A 27,415-nucleotide genomic window follows, 5' to 3' on the forward strand; every position below is an offset into this window, starting at 1 on the left:
TTGACCCATTAAACACTACACAGTCACTCTTTTATTATCTCATTGATTAGATTTTGGGATTAAAGACAATACATACAATATAATCTCTTCTCTCGTGGTGTGCGGCTTCTGCAAGAGGCTGCAATAAATTCTCTGCAGACTGTGCATAAGGTTCGGAGGGGACCCTAAGGGGTTTCTTATAAACTAAGCCCAAGGCAGCTAAGGAGCTCAGTGGTTAAGGAAAGACGCATTCACAGAGGGTGACTGACCTGATCTGGGGATGAAGACCCGTTTGAGAAGAAGATCCCAGGCAGAGTGAGGGCACAGAAGCCTTTAGAAGGAGGCAGCACAGGACCACCAGGGGACCCTGGATAGTTTGGTGTTGTGTGTGCAGGAAAACAGCACAGACCATGAAATGCATTCAGTGACACTCTGAACAATTGTGGATTACAGTGTAAGTGGCAATAACCCTTAAAGGCTTTTTATTTTAAAAAAATTAACATTTATTTATTTTTGAGAGAGAGAATGAGACAGAGCATGAGTGGGGGAGGGGCAGAGAGAGGAGGGCGGCGGGGGGGGGGGGGGGGGACACAGAATCTGAAGCAGGCTCCAGGCTCTGAGCTGTCAGCCCAGAACCTGAGGCGGGGCTCGAACTCACGGACCCTGAGGTCATGACCTGAGCCAAAGTTGGACCTCTAAATGACTGAGCCACCCAGGCAGCCCGAAGGTTTTTTGTTTTAGATACATCATTTTACTGAAAATACAGAAGGTAAGCTGGAATGGAAGGTGATGGAAGGCAGGAGACACAGAGGGAAAAGACTTAAGTAAGATTGAGCATTCTTCTATTGAACTTCTCTTACTATTTCAGGTGCTGACAACAAAAAGAAGGCATACTTTCTTGGTCCTCTACCAAGAAAGAGATGAACCAGTTCTGCCCATGGGAGGTACCAACGTGTATGAAATATCTACCCTGGGAGGCACCATGCCTGATATTACATAGATGGTAACATCTCTAACTGTTTCACCAATGCTTTGAAAAAAAAATACCATTAGCCCCATTTTACAGAAGAGGAAGATGAGACTGGATTTGGAAGTCAGTCATATGTGGGTCTGAAACTCGCTTCTGTTATACCACAAGTGTGCCATTAGAGGGAAAGTACTTGAAGACTGTGATCTTTTTTTTTTTTTTAATGTTTTTATTTATTTTTGAAGGAGAGAGAGACAGAGCGTGAGCAGGGGAGGAGCAGAGAGAGAGAGAGGCATAGAATTTGAAGCAGGCTCCAGGTTCTGAGCTGGCACCCAGGCGGCTCAGTCGGTTAAGCATCTGACTTCGGCTTGGGCCACGATCTCCCGGGTCATGAGTTCGAGCCCCGCATGGAGCTGTGTGCTGACAGCTCAGAGGCTGGAACCTGCTCTAGATTCTGTGTCTCTCTCTCTGCCCCTCCCCTGCTCACTCTCTGTCTCTCTCTCAAAAATAAATGAACATTAAAAAAAATTAAAACAAAAACAAAAACAAAAAGGAGTCTGGAAACAAGTCCCTCTTGCTTGAGGAATTTCTCCAGCATCATGGGGACTCGTTTGCTTTCCAGCAGGCATGATCTAGAGGAAGTGTGAAGTCGTTAATGTACATGGGGACAACCTGCAAACAGTGCGAGGTGGGGGTTGTGCGTATATGTGCCAGCCTTTCCAAGCCCTGGTGGGATCATTCCAAGGTAGTTCCATACAGCCTGGAGAGCGTCCCCAATGGATGAAATGCCCACACCCCACAATGATGCACCCTCTTCATGAACTCACCATTCCTTGCTTCCTATCCTTTTGTGGTTCTCATAACCCTCCCTCCCCCAGATGATCTGTACCCAACTCCTGGTTTCAGGATTAATTTGGACAGAACCCTAACTAGGTCAAATATTTAAATAAAAATACCTGTTGGTTTACAACTTATACCTAATTGTTAGCTCAGTGTTGGATGTGTAAATGGCATGCAGTGAATGATTTCTGAGTGACCAAATAGATGGGTCCAGGGCATCATTTGACACTGAACGTAACAGATTTTAAAATTAAGTTTAAAGGATAGAGTATAAATGACAGTTGAAAGTTTGCGCTTGGGTGGGATTACTATAAAAGAAAATATTGAACACTGAGAAGACGGGGACAAAAAATTTGGACAAATACCAACTTTCTTAGTGTTGTAAAACATATGTAACATTTACCATTTTAACCAATTTTATGTGCATTATTCTGTGACACTCAATACATTCATACTGTTGGGCGATGGTCACCACCATTCATCTCCAAAAATTATCATGTTCACAAACTGAAATTCTGTTCCCATTAAACAATAACTCCCCATTTCCCTCTCCCCATGGTAATCACTTAAACACCAACTTTTTTTTTTTTTAATTTTTTTTTTCAACGTTTATTTATTTTTGGGACAGAGAGAGACAGAGCATGAACGGGGGAGGGGCAGAGAGAGAGGGAGACACAGAATCGGAAACAGGCTCCAGGCTCTGAGCCATCAGCCCAGAGCCCGACGCGGGGCTCGAACTCACGGACCGGGAGATCGTGACCTGGCTGAAGTCGGACGCTTAACCGACTGCGCCACCCAGGCGCCCCAAACACCAACTTTTTAAAAGAAATTCTTTAATGTTTATTTTTGAGAGAGAGACCGAATGTGAACAGGGGAGGGGCAGAGAGAGAGGGAGACACAGAATCCGAAGCAGGCTCCAGGCTCTGAGCTGTCAGCACAGAGCCTGATGCGGGGGTTGAACTCACAGACTGCAAGATCATGACCTGAGCCAAAGTCAGACCGTTATCTGACTGAGACACCCAGAGGCTCCATCTAAAGACCAGCTTTTAGTAATTAGGTTTAGAGAAAGGCTAACCAACTCAACAGAGAGAGAGGTGTTCACAAAGTAGAAAATGGAAGCAATTCCTTGAAACACAGAGGAGATAGTTTTAAGAAAAGAAAAACGGCTTATGGGATTTAATGTTACATAGAGGTCAAGTTTGGTAAGAGATAAAATACATCTGTTGAATTTGGAGATGAGATATGCATAGAGTAGTGAACATAGAATCGTGGCTACAGTGGACAGAGAAGAAAGTTGAAAACAAAGTGGGTCCTAAGCCTGTGATGGTCTTCCTTTTTATTCTGTTTCCTCCAGAAAGAGTTATTGAGTCTTCAAGTTGTGTTAGACATTATACTTAAGTTGAAGAAATTGTGCAAAATCTTTTAGCATGAGAAGTCAGGTTGCAGAATTCTTTCAGAACATTTCAGCTAACTAAACATAATCCTCTATGATATGCTATGCTGTATGCTGGGCATTTATTATATGTTATCCCATTTTTAAGTAGGTATTTCTTGTTTTTTTAATGATCATGTGGTATTTTAATTCTCATTCTTTCTTTTTACTATGAAATTTATTGTCAGATTGGTTCCCATAGAACACCCAATGCTCATCCCAACAGGTGCCCTCCTCAATGCCCATCACCCATTTTCCCTCTCCCCCCCCCCATCAACCCTCAGTTTGTTCTCAGTGTTTAAGAGTCTCTTATGGTTTGCCTCCCTTCCTCTCTGTACCTTTATTCCCCCTTCCCTTCCCCTCTGGTCTTCTGTTGAGTTTCTCAGGGTCCACATATGTGTGAAAACATATGGTATCTGTCTTTCTCTGCCTGACTTATTTCACTTAGCATAACACTCTCCCGTTCCATCCACGTTGCTATAAATTTCTAGCATAATTTTATGGATAAAGAAGAGGGGATCTGTGAAATTAAGAGAAACTGAGAAGTTTTCCTGTGGTATTTTAATACTACTGGTAAATGGTGCAATTAGAGTGGGTTCAAGATCTGATTCTTTGGTTACTATTCTGGTAGGTGCATAGCTTGGGAAATTATGCTGCCCTGCAAAAATCTGGATAATTAGGGATTAGGAAAGGGAAGATTATGGGCTAAGTGTATGTATGGGCTTTAGTTATATTTTGGCTCCAAGTGATAAGGTCATACATATAGGTATGCCTTCTATCAAGGGCATGAGTGCCCCAAATGCAATTGGTGCCAAGCTCAAGTTTAATTTTCTCTCGAGTATTAACAACCGTAATTTGGGTTTAGCTTCAAGAGTGTCCTCCGTGTGGGCTTCTCTGAAACCCTCTGTCTCCCCTTGGGCAAGGCATCTATCATTGCCTCTTGCACTTGCCTGTCAGAATGAGTTCAAACATTTTCCATTGCAGTTTACAGACACTGAACTCAGACTGACTTAAGCCAAACGTAATTTAATTTCGATTAAAATTGGCTATTTCATTCAAAGTAAAAGTCAAGACATTGGCAACATCAAGTCATGATCTGATAAAAACGTTCCAACAGTATCTTCGGAATTTGGTCTCTCTTCTGCTAGCTCAACTCCTCTTTCCCAGACACTGATCTCATTTTTAAGTGGACTCCCCCATGTGGTGCAAATACGGCCCCCCACAGATCGAAGCCTACATTCCACCAAGCTCAACAACTGAGAGGCAAGGTCTCGCTTTTCTGTAGTCACTGTCCAAGTACCAGTACTGACCTTGAAGGCCCTTGTTTTGGTCATATGCACATCCAGGGAACAAGGCATTGGGGTCAGCTCCCCTGGAGAAAAGGTGTCAAGAGCAGAGAGATAGGATGGTGTGGGTCTCCAAAATAAGTAAGAGAAAGAGGATTGAATACTTAAAAAACAAAGCCATAGATGTCTTTTCATAGCATTTGTCACAACGTATTTCAGTTTTCTACGCCCTTCACTTAACTCAAAACCAGCATATTAAGTTACATTTTTGTATCTCTTCATCAAGTGTCCATCCAACACTTATTCACTTGGTATTTATTACATTAATAGCAACTATTCTAAATTCGTAGTACATGGTAACGAATAAGATAACAAACATGTTTTCTGGACTCATAGAACTTATGGGTTTCCATAGAGACAGACATGGGAAGATTGTGATAATTTTCTTTTCATTGAGATGGAGAGAGAGGAACAGAGAGAGAGAGAGAGAGACAGGGAGAGAATCTCAGGCAGGCTCACGGCAGATCATGGAGCCCCATGGGCTCAATCCCACCACTGTAAGGTCATGACCTGGGCCAAAATTAAGACTCAAACGCTCAACTGACTGAGCCCCTCAGGCGTCCCAGGTGTGATAAGTTTTATGAAAGCAAAAAATAAGGTTCTATGGATTTCTAGAAGCCTAGGACAGAGAGCTAAAGCCCTAGTCTAGAACTAGTCTAGGAGGCCAGGAAGGCTCTCTCAAGTAAAGAATAGATAATTATAGATAGATATAGATACATGTAGACCTTAATTGATACTCCCTAAATGAGAAATGGACATTTTAGACACTATTTTAAATGGCTAAAAAAATATCCTATGATGTGAGTAGTTTCATTTTGCAAAAGACCTTCACATTACATATAGAGTTCTCACACACTACGCATATATACGTGCACGCACGCACACACACATGCACACACACACATACACACACACACACACACACACATACACCACACATTTATCTGCCATCCCTTACATATTTGTTTTTAGGAAGGGCAAAAGACCAATGAGACAAGCGTATACCCAGCAGGGTGAGACTGGGTCTCGATAAAACTGGAAATGTGAGCAGAGATCAATCGTCTCCTGAAGGACCATGTTGCGACCTAATGGTTTGAGATTCCAGGAGCCCTTGGAAGGCTTAAATTAGGAGACACAAGCTTCACCTGTTGGACAGGTCACTTAGCTACCACGTGGAAGATGTATTGTAGGGGAGTGGATATTAAGAGTGGAAACGAGGAAACTAGTTAGAGTCTCAATAGACTCTCCCGGATGGATGAAGAAATGGCCGCTTTTGGCCGTGTGGATTATAAATGTTTGGATTATAAATGTCTGGATGTTTGGACTGTAAATGATTTTGGATTATAATTGACTAGAACATTAGTTTACTTGGGGTTTTTATTTTGTAACACACCTTCACATCCGTCTGCCCACTTTCTCTACCTAGGTAATATGAGGAAATAGAGCCTAAGTGGTTTGCTCAAAACCGTAGTGCTTAGGGAATGCCTAGGTCCCTGACTCCCCATCTTGTCTGAGGAGACCCGGGCACTAGACCTGTCACTCACTGTCACCTTTGTGCTGCGGTGTCAGCAGCTTGAGAGAGCAGAGCTTGGAGTACCCCCTCTGCCATTGATTCACAGCGTAACCTTTGTAAATCGTGTCCCTGAGCTTTTTATGCCCCCCCTCCCATCTAAAAGGGGTGCTAATAAAATCGTCTGTGCTTTCACTCAGCAGGATAATTGTACTAATCAGATGAGAAACTGCCTGTGCAGTGCCGCGCAGGTTTGTTCATTCATTAAAATTTATTAAGTGCCGATTATACACCAGGAACTGAGCCACATATTGGGGTTGTGCGTTCCAAAGAGACGCAATCTCTGCCTTTGGCTAACAACAGAAAGGGATACAATAATTAAGGCACAGTGCATCAGTTGTTACAAAGGTTGAGCAAAAGATACTCTGGTGGGCACCATGAGAGGGGTCCTTAGCCCACTTGGGGTGAGGCGTGATCAGAGAGCAGTGTCTAAAGGAAGGAATACTCAAATTTCATTCTGAACACAGCACCCTTAATGTTTAGTTATTACTTGATATTTCCAGTTATTCTTGTCTGCAATGATATTAAAACATGTACTAATAATTTCCTTGTTATTAAAAACCATGAAGGGACCATAAGAGTCTGTTTAGATGATTTTAGCCACAGATACGGTGAGACTTCCTGGGAGTGAGTCTTTCTACTCCTATACAGATGGCTCCCAGCAAGAGGGCAAATTTCTTTCCAGTGGGAACCACAGAGCAGCAGCTGGCATTTCTGATACTTCCATAGCTGTCAACTTTTACCCCAAATCTGCTTCCTCTGTGTACATGCTATCAATCACCTGGATTTTTATTAGGAAAGCATTATGCTTCTTAACAAGGTAACACCTTCAGGAGGTGAGACTGTTTGCCTCTGCCGCGAGTAAATGACATTTAAAAAAATGAGCGGGTACTGTGGTAGGATCAAATGGATTGAAATATAGGGTGGCAAGCTCTTTCCTTCTTTTATAGACCAAACCATGTTTTTTTATGACCCTTCCTCTTGCATCTGAGCGCCGAAAGATTCTAAGCTTGAAGTCACTGAAGGTATAAGTGACATATTTTACTTTCAAAGAGAAGTTTTAGTATGTTTTCTTGCTTCCTCATCCCCTTCCTTCCCTTTTCTCTTTCTTTCTTTCTTTCTTTCTTTCTTTCTTTCTTTCTTTCTTATTTTTTTTTTTCATGTCAGAGTTTATAAACATGTGAGTAACTCTGGGTGGGGGGGGGGACCTTGGATTGAAGCAAACTTTTAGAATATGACTAAATGAATGAAAGAGTACTTTTAGAAATTAATGCACACTGAATTTGAAGCTAGTGGCCTTACCTAAAGTTTCCATCAAAACATTGTTAGAACTAAAAGACAAATGCAGTGAAGTTGCAGGATACCAAATCAATACACAAAAATTGGCTGCATTTCTATACACTGAAAATGAACTATCAGAAAAATAAATTAAGAAGGCAGTTCCACTTATGATTGCAACAAAAGGAGTAAAACCTATGAATAACTATAACCAAGGAGTGAAAGCTCTATACATGGAAAATTATAGGACGTTGGTGAAATAAATTGAAAAAGACACAAATAAATTGAAAGATATTCCACGTTCTTGGATTGGAATAATTAATATTGTTTAAATGTCCATACTCTCCAGAGCAATCTACAGATTCAAGTCAATCCCTATTAAAATTCCAATGGCATTCTCCACCCCGCCTCCTGAAACAGAATAAGCAATCCTAAAATTTGTAACGAATCACAAAAGGCCCTAAAGAGCCAAAGAAATCTTGAAAAAGAAGAACAAAGCTGGAGGCATCACATTTTCTACTATAGATTTCAAACTGTATTACCTAGCTGTAATAATAAAAACAGCATGGTATTGGCATTAAAAATAGACACATCCACCAATGGAATAGAATAAAAGGCTCAGAAATAAACCAAAGCATATATGGTCCGTTAATTGACAACAAAGGAGTCAAGAATATACAATGAGGAAAGGATAATCTCTTTAATAAAGGGTGTTGGGACAACTGGACAGTCAACATGCAAAACAATGACACCACATCCCTATCTTACACCAAACACAAAAATTAACTCAAAATGGATTGAACACGGGAATGTAAGATCTGAAACCATAAAACTCTTAAAGGAAAACATAAGGGATAAACTCCTTAATGTTGGTGTTGGCAATAATGTTTTTCAATTTAACACCAATATCAAAGGCAACAAAAGCAAAAATTAACAAATGTGACTACATCAAACTAAAAAGTTTCTGTACAGCAAAGAAAACCATCAGCAAAATAAAAAGACAATCTACAGAACGGGACAAGATATTTTCAAATTGCCTGTTGGATAAGGGATTAATATCCAGAATATACAAAGAACTCATACAACCTAACAGCAAAAGTAGCCAAAGAATCTAATTAAAGAATGAGCAAAGGGACTGAAAAGGCATCTCCAAAGGACACATTCAAATAGCCAACAGATACATGAGAACATGCTCAACATCACACATCATCAAGGAAATACAAATCAAAACCAGTGAGATATCACATTACAGTTGCCAGAATAGCGACCATATAAAGAAAAGTGTTAAGTGATGTTGGCAAGGATTCAGAAAATGGGGGAACACTTATGCACTATTGGTGGGAATACAGATTGGTGCAGTCACCATGGAAAACAGTGTTGAGTTCCTCAAAAAAAAAATTAAAAATAGAATTATCATATGATCCAGGAATCACACTTCTGGGTATATCCAAAGGGAATGAAAGCTGGACACATCTGCACTCCCATGTTCATTGCAACATTATTTATAGTAGCCAAGAGAGGGAAATGACCAAAGCGCCATCAATGAATGAATAGACAAAGAAGATGTGAGATCAATTACACACACACGCACGCACGCACACACACACACACACACACAGTGGAATATTATTCAGCTATTAGAAAGAAAGAAACCCTGCCATGTGGCCCAACATGGATGGACCTTGAAGGCATCAATCTAAGTGAGGTAAGCTGGACAAAGACATACACCACACGGTATCACTTACGTGTGGAATCTAAGAAAAAAAAGCTAAACTCAAAGACTCAGAGAAAAGCAGTGGTTGCTAGTGGCTGGCTGCAGTTTGGGGAAAATAGGGAGAAGCTGGTTAAAGTTACACATTTTCAGCTGGAAGATAAACAAGGTCTGAAGATCTAATGTGCAACATTGTGACTCTAGTTGATGCTATTGTATTGTATGATTACAATTTGCTAAGAAAGTAGAATCCAAGTGTTCTTACACACATAAAAAAGCAAATCTGTGAGGTGATGGATGTGTTAATTAACTAGATGGCAGGGGGGGAATCCCTTCACAATGTACATGTATATAAAATCGCCACGGTGTACACTTTAAATATCTTACAATTTTATATGTCAATTATACCTCAATGAAGCTGAAATTAAAAAAAAAAAACATAATAAAGCTAATGGGTTTGGAAATGAGGGAGACCCAGAGATTGCTGTAGATTAATTTGATCTTTTTTTAATGCTAAAATGACAACCATGATAATGATTATGAAAAGGGAGATTAAAACAACTATGATTTTATAGGGTGTTATATATAATAAAGCAGTGATAGAGAAACGGGAGTATGGAGTGTTTCCATTATACCATAGAGCATCTTCAAATGTGTCTTTCCAATCTCATTTCGATATATGAAAAATTCCACTCACCTCGGTTCTTTAGATAACTCTAAAAAAGGGTGAACTGGTAAGGGCTGAACATTCTGTTATTTATTACTGCCTTTAAAAAATATGCTTAGCCAAGTCTAAGGCCATCTTCCTCTCTAAATAAAAAATATATTAAATATTTAATCTCTCAGGAATATGTGCTTCTCAGAAGACATGTGTTTTATAGTTTGAATTCAGTAAAAGCCCTCCTCCCCCAAATACTCATGCTATCGTAACTGTAGAAATTGTTTTAATATTATACACAGTTGCATGCCTTAAATTACAACAAAATTTATAGGATGGACAATAGCAAAATATGGCTTGAGGTAGATATTAGTTAGAGCACAAAGTCACTGTTGAAAATCACGCCCAGGGGGTGCCTGGGTGGCTCAGTCAGTTAAGCGTCCGACTTCAGCCAGGTCACGATCTCACGGTCCGTGAGTTCGAGCCCCGCGTCAGGCTCTGGGCTGATGGCTCGGAGCCTGGAGCCTGTTTCCGATTCTGTGTCTCCCTCTCTCTCTGCCCCTCCCCCGTTCATGCTCTGTCTCTGTCTGTCCCATAAATAAATAAAAACGTTGAAAAAAAAATTAAAAAAAAAAAAAAAAAAAAAAAAGAAAATCACTCCCAGAAAGCTGGTGGTCTGAATTAAAATATTAAATCTATAAACTGCAAAAGGAGATATGCAGTGAATCCCAGCTATTAGAATTACTAAGAAGGTAGAAAAAATTCTCAAGAGTGTAAAAAAACACATGTTTTCTTTTTAAATTTCAACTATGCAAAAAAGTTAAATGGAAATAACACTGGTTTATGTACAACTTTAGGGATCAACCTTTGACAAACCAGAAGATGGGATAATGTTTAGAGAACAGAAAATACATGTTATGCATTTTTGCAATGTAAAAGTCAACGTACAGTTTACAGAGGATGGGAGACGGCAGAGGGTAGGTAAAGACGAAGGAAGGGTGTGCTCATATTTTCTTGTAAATAATGGGTAACCACAAAGACAACATAAAATTGATGACTTAGGAAAGAAGTGGAGAGAAGTAACTGTCAAAATGGCAAAGGAACAGAAAGAAAAAGAAATTAGCTAAATTCTTACCTTTTCTGCCCAGAGCCAACAAATAATGTCTTTAAATAAAAATAGTAGTGGCCATATAAAGGTGGCTCCCAGAAGAAAAACAACAACAACAACAACAAATATTTAAAAAGGAAAACCAGAAGAGAAGGGAAAAAACAAGAAGACAAGGGGTTAGGAGACTGGATACAGTGGGGAAACATCTAGAAAAACGGCACGGTTGGCTCTTGGAGGAGGGCAGTGAGTTCACAATACCTACAGGAGTCATGGGGCCAAGAGAAAATCACAATTTTTCCCCTCTTGCATAGAGAGAGCCCAAAGTGCTTTAATTCCTTTATGGAAAGAGCCAGTAGAGGAAGAGATGATAAAGATATTGGAGAGCGAGCACAATCAGAATTGGGGGAAGGCTGCCATCGGTTGACACGTCCTCAAGATGAGGCGGTGTTAGAAACCCACGCTCAGGACGAGGGTTCATTGTTACAGAGAAGTGAGGCTGGGAGGAGAGAGACAAGGGGGCTGTGCATTCTAGCAATGCCATCACCTGCTTCTCTCTCAGTAGGATTTTTCAATTTAAACCGGAATCTCATGGGCATTTAGCACAGTTGAAGGAAGCTGAATCCTATTTGGATGACATGACTAAGCCAGGGTCTCTCTCTAAAGAGTCAGATCCAGGGGCGCCTGGGTGGCGCAGTCGGTTAAGCGGCCGACTTCAGCCAGGTCACGATCTCGCAGTCCGTGAGTTCGAGCCCCGCGTCAGGCTCTGGGCGGATGGCTCAGAGCCTGGAGCCTGTTTCTGATTCTGTGTCCCCCTCTCTCTCTGCCCCTCCCCTGTTCATGCTCTGTCTCTCTCTGTCCCAAAAATAAATAAATAAACGTTAAAAAAAAAAATTGAAAGAGTCAGATCCAGGCTTTTTTTGCCTGTTTCTTTCATGTGGGTTTTTATGACCGGATGCAAACTCCTATCTACTTACTTGCTAATGCTAAGTACCTACTCCCCTCTTGGCTCTTTTCCATTGAGGTAATGTGTCCTCCGGGACATATCATTAAACTAATTCACCCGAAGACTTTGAAATCAACCTACCTACATTACTGTGTTAAAAAAAAAAAAAAAAAAGAAAGAAAGAAAAAAGAAAACAAAAAGAAAAAAAAAACTGCCAAAAAGAACGCCTTGCCAGGAGACAGTTCTAGAGTGAAGGAAAAGCAGGTCTGGGAGAGCCTCCAGGGAGCCTAGATGTCTGATATAAAAAGAGAACTTCAACTTCCCCCATCTCTGTGTTTAGGACTTGAGCTTTCATTATTTTCTACCAGTCCAGAAAAGGGGAAAAAATAAAACCACGTCATTCTGGAAATAAGTGAGCTCGTTTCCATCTTATAAGAAGGGAAAAGCTTGAGGCACCTGGGTGGCTCAGTCCGTCGAGGGATCAGCTCTTGGTTTCTGCTCGGGTCAGGATCTTGCAGGTTCATGGGTTCCAGCCCCAAGTCAGGTTCTGTGCTGACAGTGCAGAGCCTGCTTGGGATTCTCTCTCTTCCTCTCTCTCTGCCCCTCCCCAAGTGACTCTGTCTCTGTCTCTCTCAGCCTAAAAAAATACACTTAGCAAAAGAAGGAGAAGAAGGGCAAGGCAAGGTGGCAGTGGAGAACAGGACGATTGTGGCTCAGGATTAAGATTAAGTTAGCGCGATCCTCCTACAGCAGAGGCCGACACGACAAGGTGGGGAAGGGGGATTCGGGCTGTTTGCAAGCACGTGGCCGGCGCCGGGACAAGAACTGAAGGCGCCGCTCAGCTCACGGCATCTGTATCTCGTCGAGTCTAACCAGGAGAATCAAAAGTTAGCAAATGGATGCTGGGGGGGGGGGGGGGGGTCAAAATCCAAATACAGCAAGAAGCCCCAGGCACTTGACAAGGAGGTCCGCTAAACCAAGGGTCAATCTGTAGCCACAAAAACAACGCGCAAAGACTGGTTTCTCTTCCCCAAGGGAGCAGACACAGAGCTGTGAGAGGAGAGCGCTTCCTGAATTAATAAACAAATGGAAGGATTTTTCTTGAAATCTGACGCGCGGGGTTTTCTTTGTTGATGTAGACTGTGTTACTTATGGGTCCACGTGAGAGTGAACTCCTTTGAGCTTATCTCGGGATTGAAGGCAAGATAGAGGGTAAGGTCAGTTCCATGGACTTGAGGCAAATGTCCTCATCTGTAGTGTGGGGTGATCGCATCGTTCTCGTGACAGTGTGAGAGGGTCCAGTGAGCTAAGCCAAGGTCTTGGCCCAGAGGGGGGCGTTGGAAAGACGCTTCTTTCCTTTCATAAACCATGACAGAGCATTTAGAGTTTTGCTTTATCCCTGGAAAATTTCTAGGAAGAACAAAGTGAATGTAAGAAAAAAGCAGGGAAAAATAACCTGGGGAGATTAGAAAAACCAATGTAAGTAGTCCTACATTGTTTTCCTTTTTTTTTTTTTTTTTTTTTTTTTGTCTCTGAGGTTTTGTTTGTTTGTTCGTTCGTTTTAATACATCAGGGATTCTGGAAGTCGAGATGAGGTCCTATTCCCCAAAATGTCAATCTTCATGTTTAGTTGTTCCCAACTTCTAAATTCCCCTAAAGTCATGATCATTTGTTTGACTTTTCCCTTAAGTTCCTGAATACCTTTGAGCTGTTTACTTGTTTGTAACCTTGGGAAGTTCCTCATGGTGATCTTTAGAAAAAGTCCTCATTGGGCACCAGTCAGGCATTGTGCTGCGTGTTTCAGCCCCATTCTTTCTCCTTGTTCTCTCAAGAACACCCTCAGGTCCGTAACATTATCCCCATTTTACAAAAGAGGAAACCTGAATTTGAAAGAACATGACCCTGGGAGTGGACTTTGGAGGTACCTTGCCTGGGTTTGAATCCCAGTCTTCTGTTTACGAAGTGTGTGATTCAAAAAAGTAATATTGTTCATTTGAGACAGAGAGAAACAGAGTGCAAGCAGCAGGGGGACAGAGAGAAAGACACAGAACCGGAAGTAGGCTCCAGGATCTGAGCTGTCAGCACAGAACCTGATGCGGGGCTGGAACTCATGAGACATGAGATCATGACCTGAGCTGCAGTTGGATGCTTAACTGACTGAGCCACCCAGGTGCCCCAATAACTGTGTGAGTTTGAGCAGACAGCTTGACGTCTCTGTACTTCAGATTTCTCATCTGTAAAATGGGACTGATATTTGTGCTCATCCCATATAATTATCATAGAGCTGCAAAAGGAAAATGCATGTTAAGTGCTCACAGTACCTTGCATTAAGGGGGCGTAGCATAAATATTAACCATTGTTACTGGTATTGAACAGTTGAAGTAAACGACATCTAGTAACCAGAAGCATATCTTGTAAAAGGCAAGCCAGCCTGTCTCCAAAATCAGGAGTTCTTCACTATTAGGGTGTACATGTATCGTGTATTGTGACATTTTATGAATTCAATTGAAACAGTCTTTGGAAGAAAATTATTATAGCTGAAAAATGCTCAGAAAATTCATTTGAGAAATTTAAAGGTGGCAGAACATTGTAAATATTTTATTCTTCTTATAATTGAAATTGAAGGATGGATATGTATGGGTGCAAATAAAATAAAATACAAGTGCACATACGGTGATTTAACATGAGTGTCTCAAATAATGAAAATGGCAAAAATGTGTCTTTCCTTGCAAGGGTAATGAACAATTTACCAGAGAAGTAAATGCAATCTGCAGCTCATTAAAGTCTTAGCAATAAGCTCCCTGTGGCAAAAAGAAACTTATTAGGGCTCCAATGCAGGATAGGTGAGGTGTGATGACAGACTCTAGGAGGAGCTGTGCTGGGGAGAGGGGAGCAGTTAAAGGGATAAAGAAACAGAATAGAAATACTCCGCATGGAAGGTTAAACAGCCATTTAGGAGCCCAGCCTGGCCAACATCCCCTTTGTAACGGCAGATGACTCAAGGGTGCCCTACTTCGCACGGGGATTACAGAACGAAACACGCGTGCTTCTCTGATTTTTCTGGAACCAGGCATTTCCAGACAGTTGAGCATCTAGATGGATGTTCTGCTTATCCTTGACACTTCCTTTTTCTATTTCTATTCGCCTCTCCTCACCCTTTCTAAGGGCTCGGAATCTGAGCTTGATTCCTAAATCTGTGTAATTGTGTGATGTTAGGACAATCACTCCACTTCTATGCGAAGGCAGGTGCAAAATGGGAGCCCAGAGGGAAAGCAATCCTCTCTCTCTCTCTGGCAATATCGTAAAAAGGATCATTTCCCTGAAGTTTTTGTCTGCTGTGTAGGAGCTTGTTTAAGAGGAGAAGCCAAAGGGACCACGGTGCTTGGGGATTTGGAGGTTTTCAGATGTTTGAAAGATAATATGGAACACATTTTTTACATTACATGATATGCTCCATTGCTCTGGACAGCACCACAGAATCAAACCAGTATTTCTGCAATAAAACAGATGCTCATTCTGCAAAGTGGGGTAAAAAAAAAAATACCATAATTAGCTTTTTATCAGTTCAATTGGTTGAATTCAGTCCAGTTTAACTGTTCTCCTGTTAAGACAGTTTTTCTTATAAGCGTTGTTACCTCAGGTCATATCCTTTGTGTCATAATTAAATTTCTCTCTCACCTTTGGGCATTGGCCTCTCCCCAATTCCCTGCACTGCTCTATAATTTTCCTTAAGAACTTGGAGAGCAAATGCCAGACTACGTTGTAGCGAGGAAGAGGTGCATAAGCCCATGCACCAGAAATTAACATACAGGTTTCCAAAATGTAACCGCTGCATTTTTTTGTAACTGAGACTCTGTGAGTTTCCTTTCCAGCTAACAGTGTCCTTTAAAATCTAGCATTCAAATAGGATTTCTTTGTCTCTTCTGTGCACCACCCCACCCCCATATACACAAGCCCGGTTTTATTGTAACCATCTCAGTCATGAGCATGGTGGATTCATATAAAGAGAGTTAGAACATTTTTGAGAATTTCACATTGTATCATTTCATGGATTGAAACGAGAGAGGATCCTCTTAGAATTTTTATGCTGAACAATGCGTGGGTCCACCTTACTAGACCATCACAGTAGTTCTCAAAATCGTATGTGCTTCAGAATCATCCAGAGATCCTCATTTCCAGCGTTTCTGGTGCAGGAGGTCTGGGCAGGGGCCCCGGGAATTTGCACGTCTATCAAGTTCTTTGGAGATGCTGCTGGTGCTGAGAATTACCAGGCTGTAGCACACTGCGGGGGATGGTCAGCTGGTGGGGGGGGGTGGGGGTGAAGGAGACCAAGATACATGGCTGCTGGGTTTCCTAAGGGAAAGGATGAGGGATGTATCAGAACACTCAGCAGATAACAGAGGTAAGAAGGAGCTGAGCAACTGAGAACATCAGAGATGTGCCTTTGACCTTTCCAAATCACAAGATTAAAAGCAGGTGGCTTCAGGGGTACCTGGGAGGCTCAGTCGGTTAAGCGTTTCTCACAGGTCTTGAGTTCAAGCCCCACATCAGGTTCTTTGCTAACAATGAGAATTCTCTCTCCCTCTCTCTCTGCTCCTGACTCGTGCGCTCTCTCTCTCTCTCTCTCTCTCTCTCTCTCTCTCTCTTTCTAAGTAAATAAACTTTAAACAAAAAGCAGATGGCTTCAGCAGAAAGGTTTGTCAAGACTCTTAGAGAGCAGTGCAAGGCAAGAGGCAGAGAAGGGCCATTGAATCACATTTATGACTTATTAATGATGGCGCTATTGGGAGGCAGGAAGAGGAGGGATGAAGAGATTGAACTCTAACACCAAACATGCCTTGGTTCAATTCCAGGGTTTCCAATTTCCCCAGGTGGTTCCAGTTTTTGTAAGCGAGTTAATCTCCCTGACGCACAGTTGCCTTATCTGTAAAACAGGGGCGATTGTACTAACTTCATGGAGACCCCGTGGATGGGTCTCACGGAGTCGAAGAATGAATCTCACGGATGACAGAGAGGGAGCAAAGTGATAGAGTTTATTGAGAGAAAGTAGAAAGCTCTCAAGAGCTGAAAAGAGTGAAAGGGGCCCCCACTGGGTCGCTACTGAGGAATTTTGTCGCTGACTTTTTATTGAGACCTTATCAGAACGTTTGTGAGGCTCCACGCCTGGCACCTAGCCCTGATGGGTCTGGAATACCCACATCCTTTTTCTTTCCCCAAAGACCACGCTGCTTTAGCCTCCGACTTGCAGCTGCATTCTGCCTCCTTGAAGGTCCCTTATCCGTCCCTGCCCAATGTTAACCCTTTCCCTATTCAATAAGAGGGTATTATAAACTGCAGGGCAGCCCCAATCCCTCAACCTCGGTTATTGGGGATGAAGAGAAATGGTTGAACCAGAGCAAAAACGTGTCACTAGTCATATGACCCAAAAGCCTTGAAGGATGTTTACGAATGTCCCTCAGGATCGAAGATCTGTTCCCAGACTCTAGAATATGTGATTCCAAAGACAACAAAAACAACAACAACGATAACAAAAGCAATAAGAAGAATGGGTATTTATGGAATTCCTTCTAAACTTCTATGTACCAGGTTGAGTTCTATGTGTATACATACACACATTTGTGCCCACATATGTGTGCATGTTGCATGCATTTCTCCACAGAATTTTATGATGGGTTTTATCACTGTCCCAGTGCACTTTGGGGGAAACCAAGATATTAACAAGTCACCCGACATGTGAGAAAAACTCCACAGCCATAAATTGCAACATTCAACATTAAGTAAGTCTAGAATCAGCCCTCGATTCTCCTGTACCTTGTCCTGTGTTTGTTCCTTCATATCTCTTGCTTCATTGTGTCAGCTACTTAGACGCTCTAGTCCTTTTTGTTTAAGAGTCCAGACCTCTGGTCCACGACCCCTCACCATGTTCCCTGACCTTTCCTTTTTATTCCTGCCATGTTGCTTTTTTCTAAATTCGTTCTTGATAAATGACCTCTCAAAGCGTTGCTACCCATGTTCTCTCCAGTCGTGGAGTGTGAGGAGCAGTACGATATCATCCATCCTTGTGAAGGGACTCAGGGTGGACTTCCTGGCTAGGAGGACTAACTTTCTGAGCAGGAATTATCGACCAAGTTTCTATCATTAATCCAGGCTGCAAAGAGAACACCAGCCCGGGTCACTCACACGGACTGCCTTGCTTTAAGAGAGAAGAAGGTTGGGGCGCCTGGGTGGCGCAGTCGGTTAAGCGTCCGACTTCAGCCAGGTCACGATCTCGTGGTCCGTGAGTTCGAGCCCCGCGTCGGGCTCTGGGCTGATGGCTCAGAGCCTGGAGCCTGTTTCAGTTTCTGTGTCTCCTTCTCTCTCTGCCCCTCCCCCGTTCATGCTCTGTCTCTGTCTGTCCCATAAATAAATAAAAACGTTGAAAAAAAAAATTAAAAAAAAAAAAAGAGAGAAGAAGGTTGACAACCAAAGTTTCTTGATATTAATCACCTCCCAATTAAAGCTCTAACTTTCCAGCTGACATAGTACCTCATTATTTTCCTAGTTATGTCTCTTTGCCTCTCAACATCCCCCCCACCACCCCATCCCCATCTCCAGCTTCAGAAGTCACCCTACACTCTGTCCCTGGAATCCCAGTGAGAATGAATAATGCTTCAGTGTAGAAAATGAGCAAACACGAGGATTCAGTGACTAAGACATATTATTCTAAGGATACCGAGTCAACAGAGTTTGTTTCCTTAAGCTAAAAAGCTTCAAGAGATAATTAGCACCCTAAATTGAAATAGAACACGATTTCTAGAGATTATCATGCTGGTGAGGTTGCTGGAACTTCAAACTTACATTCAGCGTAAAGTTTACTCTTTTATGACTTATGGCTACTCAGAGATATTGTCGAAAAGACCATGAAATTCCCCAGAGCATTTTTATAAAGATGGAGAAGGAAATTCTCCCCTATTTGGGGTACACGGCTTCCTCTGCTTTCATCGCCTCCAATGCCTCCCATTATCAATGGGCTTATGCTGTCACACTGGAATATCTATTTATAACTGCTTCCCCCACTGGTCTATGAGTTAATAGGACCCCATCTGATTCATCATTGTGTCTTCCGCATCTATCTCAGTTCACGATATAGAAAACGTGTCTAAATAGTGGCTGTCATATTGAACTCAACTGAAGCAGCATGAGGGGTGTTGGGAAAAGAGGTCCTTCTCGGATTAAGAACATTATAAATGCTTGTGGCAATCCCACTGGCTGGGCAGGTGTATACCCACTGCATATCTCTAGGGCTTATGATTATTGACTCTCATAGTAGCTCATGTAAGCACTCAAATGTCAGTTATCCAGGGTCAGGCTGATGGGTGTGCAAATTCTCGCTGGTTAACATAGAGATGTCCTTCCCATTCAAGAGGGTGCGTGGAGTCATGATTAAGCAACCTCTCATTTCCATTCTCTCTAACTTCCATACACAGTCCCCCCTACGCTGCATCACCCATCTCCACATGCTACTTTATTTTTTAAGGTTTATTTATTTATTTTGAGAGAGAAAGAGAGAGAGAGAGAGAGTGAGAATGAGTGGGAGTGGAGCAGAGAGAGAAAAGGAGAGAAAGAATCTCTAGCTCCATGGCTCCATGCTGTCAGGGTGGAGCCCGATGCAGGGCTCAACCCCATGAACCATGAGACCATGACCTGAGTCAAAACCAAGAGTCGGACACTTAACCAACTGAGCTATTCAGAAGCCCCCCCATGTGCTGCTTCAAATCAAGTAGCTTAAACTGGGTCTGGTGTACAGTATTTAACAGATAAGGAGCTTGGGTTTTCCAGATAATTGGGATTTTAGAAGGAAGAAGTTGGCATTTTAGCTGATGGGGATCAGGACAAGGGGAGGCATAGAAGCCTTCATTGACTGGGGTCTCTCCATATGTCTCCTCTTCTCTAAGCTTTGTGAGCATAGATGACAAGCATGACATCGGGAGGTCCTTAGATGGAAAAGAGGAAGAGAAGAGAATCACACCCACAGTGGGGGAGCGGGGCGAGCTATCAACAATTAGATCAGATTTGGTGCCAGCTCGGTCATCCCTGCGGTACCCCCCGCTGGCATAATTTTGGGTTATTCATGTCCGGTTCCCTTTCATTCCTTTGTTATCTGAGAGTCAACTATCACTTTCAGCATAAACTCAAACTTTCAGGAACCTTGATGGTCAAGGCCTGTTTCTCACATGCAAATTAGATACCTGGGAGATACTTTTCTCTTCTACTTTTGAAAAATGTATCTCATCTTTTCTTTTTGGCAAAGACAATAAATTAAGGACAAACTCGAAACTGTCAGCTCTGATCCAAATTTTTTCTTGACCCCCTGATGAGACTAAATTCAAAACCAATTAACGATTTCATGACTTTCACCTTTGATGGATGACAGCCGTTGCCTCTCTCCCCCCTGGAGTAAAATAAGAAGCAGAGAGCTGAAAGGGATGAAATAGCTTTTGGATCAGAAATCCTCAGTGTCTACTGTTTTAGTGATTACCTAGGGCAACGTTGTAGTGTTCTTCCGGCTGGGGATGGCCTTGGAGAGCAAGCAGTTCTAGCACCTCTCATAAAGGATGAGAAAGCAGTTTCAAAGTTAGGTGACAGGCTCCAAGTCACTGATGGAGTGAGGGAAGAACGATGGATGAACTAGAAATCTTAAGATTCCCCATCCTCCATCACTGAGTTTCCTCTTCCCCAGAAAGCTGCCTCCTTGGTGAATAACACGCAGAACTTCTTTGACGCTGTGGAAAAGGGTTCCGTTTTGCGTCTTGAATTTGTAGTATTTACTCCGAGCCCACAAGAAGTCTTTCCAAGGCCCCTGTTGTCTCTTTTGTTTTGGGAGATTCCACTGCCTGCCGTGAACCCTTTCCCCAAAGGTGCTTCTCTCACATTCAGCGGAAGGAGGTCACAGGCAGCATAGTCAATGAGGAAATATTGTGACTCACCACTGTCTCAATATCGCTGTTGGCCTTTGCTCATCCTGGAATTCATGACTTTCACCTTTGATGGCTGACAGCAGACCCATCCACAGGTAATTTCTCTCTGCCTGCCTGGGATTCCCTCATTCTCTTGTTCTTTAGGGCTCCAACTTTGTCCACTTAAGACTTCCTAGGTGTGTCTGAGTGGCTCAGTTGGTTAAGTGTCCAACTTCGGTTCAGGTCATGATCTCGCAGTTCGTGAGTCTGAGCCCCGCGTCAGGCTCTGTGCTGGCAGCTTAGAACCTGTAGCCTGCTTCAGATTCTGTAGACACAGAATCTCTCACAGGCATCTCTCTCTGCCCCTTCTCTGCTCACACTCTATCTCATAAATAATTAAATAAACATGGGGCGCCTGGGTGGCGCAGTCGGTTAAGCGTCCGACTTCAGCCAGGTCACGATCTCGCGGTCCGTGAGTTCGAGCCCCGCGTCAGGCTCTGGGCTGATGGCTCGGAGCCTGGAGCCTGTTTCCGATTCTGTGTCTCCCTCTCTCTCTGCCCCTCCCCCGTTCATGCTCTGTCTCTCTCTGTCCCAAAAATAAAAAATAAAAACGTTGAAAAAAAAATTAAAAAAAAAAAATTAAATAAACATAAAAAAACAAACAAAAAAAAAAAACAACCTTCCTAAATATACCCAACCCCTGGTCCCTGTAACTCCGGTGGTTGTGGTTTATTGACATGTATGGAACACCATGTTAGCATGGTGTTAGCATCAGTTAGCATGATATCTAGGGAATGATTTTTGCCTTGGTGGGGGGGACATCAGGCTGAGCAGTGGACAGAGTTACCATATCCAACATCATGTCTCAATTATGCTGATCCAGAAATAATAACAATAGTGACCACTCATCAATCACTTACTTAGTAGAATGTGCTGTCTTAGATCCTATGGTGAACACTTGTTAGACATCATTATTTAACATTGTAGCATTCACGAAAATGTGACTTGGGGACCTTCAAAAACAGGGTGCTTACTTGACCAAAGGCCCTACCTACCATGCTCTGAAGTCTATTGTCACATTTGCACTGAGGCCACTCTTTTTGTGGCCACACTCTTAGCCAGTGACTGAGATGAGTCCACTTTTGGAGACATAGCTCTCATCTGATGGCTGACCTTGACTGGAGGACTCCTTGACAATGGCCTTGCTGAACATTCCTGAGACTGCCTGTTAGTCAAGGATGGTGCTAACAACTTTCCTTTCCTCTTGCCTCCACTAGGATTAGGGCTGTTCCAGATCAGTCCCCAGTGTTTCCAGCTTCTATTTTTCTAATGGAGTTTCTACCTACTAAATCCTTGGACATTTATTCCAGTTGTGGCATCTGCAACTTGGAGGATCCAGACTAATACAAACCCTTACAATGACTCTGTGAGGCAGGTGCTATTTTCCTCATATTTGGATAAGAAAGCAATAAGCCCTGAGAGTCCTGCTTTCATATTGGTTAAAACAAAACAAAACAAAACAAAACAAAACAAAACAAAACAAAACAAAACAAAAGGACTAGTTGTTTTCATAAATACTACACAGGTAAAAGACTCAAAACTTACTGTTGTCGTTGTTTGAAAGTTTAGTAGAAGAACTTTCTAGTTTGTTTCATTTGATTATTATTATTATTATTTTTAATTAAGTAGGTTCCATGTCCAACATGGGGCTTGAACTCATGACTCTGAGTTATATACTCTACTGATTAAGCCAGCCAGATGCTCCTCATTTGATTTTTTTTCAAGTTAAATATTCATATTACTGGGGAGCCTGGGTGGCTCAGTCGGTTGGATGTCCAACTCTTGATTTAGGCTCAGGTCATGATCCCAGGGTCATGGGATCCAGCCCTGAATCGGGCTCTGCACTGAATGTCAAGCCTGCTTGAGATTCTCTCTCTCTCTCCCTTTGCCCCTCTCCCACTTACTCGCTCATGCTGTCTCTCTCTCCAAAATGAATTTAAAGAATTTATATTACTGACACATTTTTAATTTTTTACAAATTGAAATATACGTTACATGTGACAAAATTTACCCCTTTAAAGTGTACAACTCAGTAGTTGTTAAGTGCATTCACACAGTTGTACCACCATCATCGTTAACTAATTCCATAACATTTTCATCAATCCCAAAAGAAACCCATACTTAATAGCATCGCTATCCATTCTCCCCTTCCCCTAACTTTTAGCAACCAATGTACTTTGTTTTCAAGGTTCCTATTGGTAAAACTTTAATTGTAAACTTTCTTTCCATCAATCTTTGTCATAGAAAACTAGGCATGTTTCCAAGTCTAAATACTTTTTTATATTTACCCTGAATTCCAATGTAAGTACGTAGCAGACCAGTGCACAAATCCAAATTAAGGGTGGTTACAGTCATCAGCTTTTAACTCAGAAAACTAATTTCCCCCCTTCAACTTCAATTCGACTTTTATCAACAGTTTGGGGAGGAAAGAGGAAAGAAATCACTGATGATAATTACACAGAATGAATATTTCTGTGAAATTAATAGAGCTGGTCATATCTCCCACTTTGCTGTACGTTTCAGGAAGCTCAAATTGCAATTCGAATGTATATTTAGCAATCAATTAAGGCATTGTAATTAATATATTTAAATGATTTATTTTTCTCTGGCTTTGGACACATTAATATATTATCATTATTCTTGTTTTGACAAAATTATCTGGTTTCTGATTTTCATGTATATTTCACTTTTCATTCCATTGTACAGATTTTTGTAAGCTATTTGTTACAGTTTGAATCTTGAGGTAAGGTATAAACACTTTCTAGTAAAAACATCCTATGGAGAGGTGGATTGGGGCTAGAAAAAATAGCATATTATGGCTAAGTGTGTTGTCGAAAATTATTTCCCTTTAATAATTTTGTTTTTCTCACCTAAAATACCCTATGAGTTTTTGGTGAATGTGGCTGATAAGAATTGGAAAGTGTTAGTAACAGAAATGGAAAAGAGCAATTTCTTTAGAATGGTCACCACATTCCATTCACTGTTTTATCCTCTAGACCTGTCATTATCTCAGACCATGGGATGTGATCAGTCAATATTTGCATAGGATTCGATATCGGTTTCTTTTTCTTTCTTTTGTTTAAAGCATTTTTATTTATTTTTGAGAGACAGAGAGAGACAGAGCGTGAGCATGGGAGGGGCAGAGAGGGAGGGAGACACAGAATCCGAAGCAGGCTCCAGGCTCCGAGCTGTCAGCACAGAGCCCGACGCGGGGCTCGAACCCATGAACGGTGAGATCATGATCTGAGCCAAAGTGGGACACTCAAGCGACTGAGCCACCCAGGTGCCACTGATACCAGGTTTGATTCCGGGGTCTTGAGTAGACTCCAGAGATTTTGTGTTTTCTTTTTTCTCTAAACGTGATTGTCATCCTCGCTAACTATTTTCTGCCAGCATTAGTTGAGAACTTGTCACTGCTAAGAGTTTCAATGGTTCTTACTGGGGGTCATTTTGCCCTTTGAAGACGTTTTTGGTTGTCACAGCTGGGGGTGGGGGTTATAACCGATGTCTAGTAGGTAGGATGATGTTAAAAACATCACTGGATGGAAAAGTCCCCGTAATAAACAATTGTCTGGTTTACATTTTCAATAATGTTGAAGTCAAGAAACTCTAGGCCGAAGACTTATTTTAGATGATTGGTAGGCATAGTCTTGGAAATGATCTGTCATACTTTCTCTTGGATCACTTCCTCTGTGGACAGCCAAGTCCATGAGAACACTGAAACAGTCCTGTGGAGAGGAAGAACTGGTACCTCCTGTCAACAGCCAGCATGCCCTTAACCGCTAGACATGTGAGAGCACCATTTTGGATGAGGGTCCTAGAACCAAGTCAAGCCTTCAAATGACACGTCTGGTTAATACCTTAACTGTAACCTCATGAGAGACCTTAAGCCAGAGACACGCATTTAGGTCACTCTCAAATGCCCCACCCACAGACCCCCTGTGCCATCATAAATGTATTGTTGTCTCAGGCTTCCATGTTCTGCAGTAACTTGTTTTGCAGCAATTAGTAGCTAATATTCTGCTCCAATGACATATTTCCAGCTTCCTCACTGTTCCTTCACCATCTCTGGGAGGTGACAATTGTTTAAATTTCCTTCTGAAGTGTGGCATGAAGAATCGAGGCAACATTCTTTCCATAATCAGAAGGAGTTAAAAGAGTTGTGGAAAGAGTGAAGTTTCCTCCCAGGACCGCAAGATAACGTTTTGGAGAAGTGAGCCCATTGTTTTCCTCAAAAGCATCTGGAATTTTGGATGATTGGATTATCGGCTAACTCAATCAACCTGCATCGTGGAGAAAGCCTATTTTAAAGAATACATCAAACTTTGTTATTCCACCAAAAATTAGCTTTTTATCTTATCCCTTGTGGCTTTGTCTGTTCTGAACAGGATGCCAAACCTTGTAGATATTTCATGACCTCAAAAGCTATGTTACTGCATAGGCATTTTTGTTCTCATGGAACTTTAGTTGTCTAGGAAAAGGGATTCTACTTTTCCTCCTTATCTCAACCAGTAAGTATTTTCATTCAGATGACTAGTTCTTATTTTAACCACCTTCAAATGAACCCTTCTGGGATACAGCACATTGTTAACATTTGTAGTATAACTTATTACTTAATTAACAACCAACACATTGATGATAATTGCAATACACTGGGGACAAGATGACAAGACGATAATAGTGATTTGATGAATGCTGTGGCAATAATAAGACAAGAATTGTTTAAAAGTCAGCAGGCCAGTTTAAAAAAACATTAAAACATAGACTTATGAGGAAATGATTTCCTTGTATGAGTCATGAAGGACCGCTGTCTGAAAAATATAAGAAAGCGTGTCAACCATAAAACACGACCGAAGGATTTTGACATACAATTTGTTTAGAATTCCCTTAGACATTCTACAATTAAGATAATGCCATTCAAAACTCCCTGAATTGGAATACCAAAAGCTCTGCAATTGAATTGCTGGGAAGATATGGAGGCTGTCAGATTTCAGTTTCATGTTGGTGACATCAATCTGGGCATGATTTAAGTTGATCTGACTCTTTATTCAAGTATTTCTGTCTTCTAGTAAATTGTGGTTTCCTGAATGGTAACAAATAATGCTTTATTCATTCTTTTTTTTTTTTCCATATTGCATTGTTGAACAAATAGAAGGCACTCAGCTAATATTAAAGTTAGAAAGAAGGCAGGGAAGGAGGGAAAAAATGGAAAAGAGTGTCATCAAATAAGACATAAAGTGTCCAACTTCGTAATAGATCTTGAGAGTGTTCTGTCACTAATTTAGCAAACACTGAAAGCTTACAGTTTCAGAATCCAAGTACCAAAGAGAACTTTCGATAGTTCCAGTCTTGAGTAGTTTACGGTTAGACAGAGGTAATAGAATATCAATCAGTATGAAATCATGGTAGCAATTTATTAATTTCATAATAAAGGCTTAGGAAAACAATTTATGGAAAGACAAAGAAGGTACCAAATACCTTCATCAGGAAAATAAGATGGAGAAACTTGATTGTGGGGATTTCATAGAAGATGCCAGGTGTCAAAGCACAGGAGGATATTAGAAAGGATATCCTTACGGAAGGAAACAGGTGGTATATGAAAGGCAGAAAGATAAGTAAGAGACGGGTCCTTGTAGAGACAGTAGCATGGATGTGGCAAGTTGTTTTATTTTTATCTTTTCTCTCCTACAGTAGGAGAATTTTCAATGCCGTGTGTTGACATGTGACTTCTGGTGCCACTCGCCAGCATCTAGAGATGGCTGCACATCACTGATATATCAAGATCGGCCCTATGCCTTGCTGCTGGAAGGAGAAGGAAATAAGCAGTGACCTTATCCTACTCACACAGAAGCTTTCAGATCCTTGTGTGGTTTGGATGTCGTTTTCCTCTCTTTTTATCCTAAGGTTGAGGTAAGGGCGGATTCTTAAAGCTGTGGAGTGCAAAGAGGCTCTGAGCAGAGCCACGGCAACCTGCAGCTGCTGACACGTAAAACAGGAAAGAACTAAACCTTTGTTATTGGAGGCCGGTGAGATAGCAGATTGCTGTTGATTATCGCAGCATAACCCAAGGAAAGCTTACAAAAGCGGTAATCAAAATGATTAAACTTGACATTGCCAATGGCTGTGATCACTCTAAGTATACAATTCTGCACACCGTGGCCTTCATGATCAGTGTGAAAACTCACAAACACGCACACCACCTTTGGAACTGATGTGCAGTGAAAGTACAAGACAAATTTCTTGAATGCTTCATTCAGATCTCTCTCTGGGATCTCATGCTCACATGCTTTTTGCTCTGCGTGGACTGTGCTGGTCCCACATAAGCTGTTCCTGTTATTTATTAAGAAGCATCACACAGCGGTGCCTGGGGGGCTTAGTCGGTTAAGTGTCTGACTTTGGCTCAGGTCATGATCTCACAGTTCGTGGGTTCGAGCCCCGCGCTGGGCTCTGCGCTGACAGCTCAGAGCCCGGAGCCTGCTTCGGACTCTGTGTCTCCTGTCTCTGACTCTCCCCCGCTCTTGCCCTGTCTCTCTGTGTCTCTCCAAAAGTTATAAAAAATTTAAAAAAGAAACATCATATATGGTAGG

Source organism: Puma concolor, chromosome B1 (assembly GCF_028749965.1).
Source record: "Puma concolor isolate L17-30 chromosome B1, mPumCon1.1.hap2, whole genome shotgun sequence".
Taxonomy (NCBI): domain Eukaryota; kingdom Metazoa; phylum Chordata; class Mammalia; order Carnivora; family Felidae; genus Puma; species Puma concolor.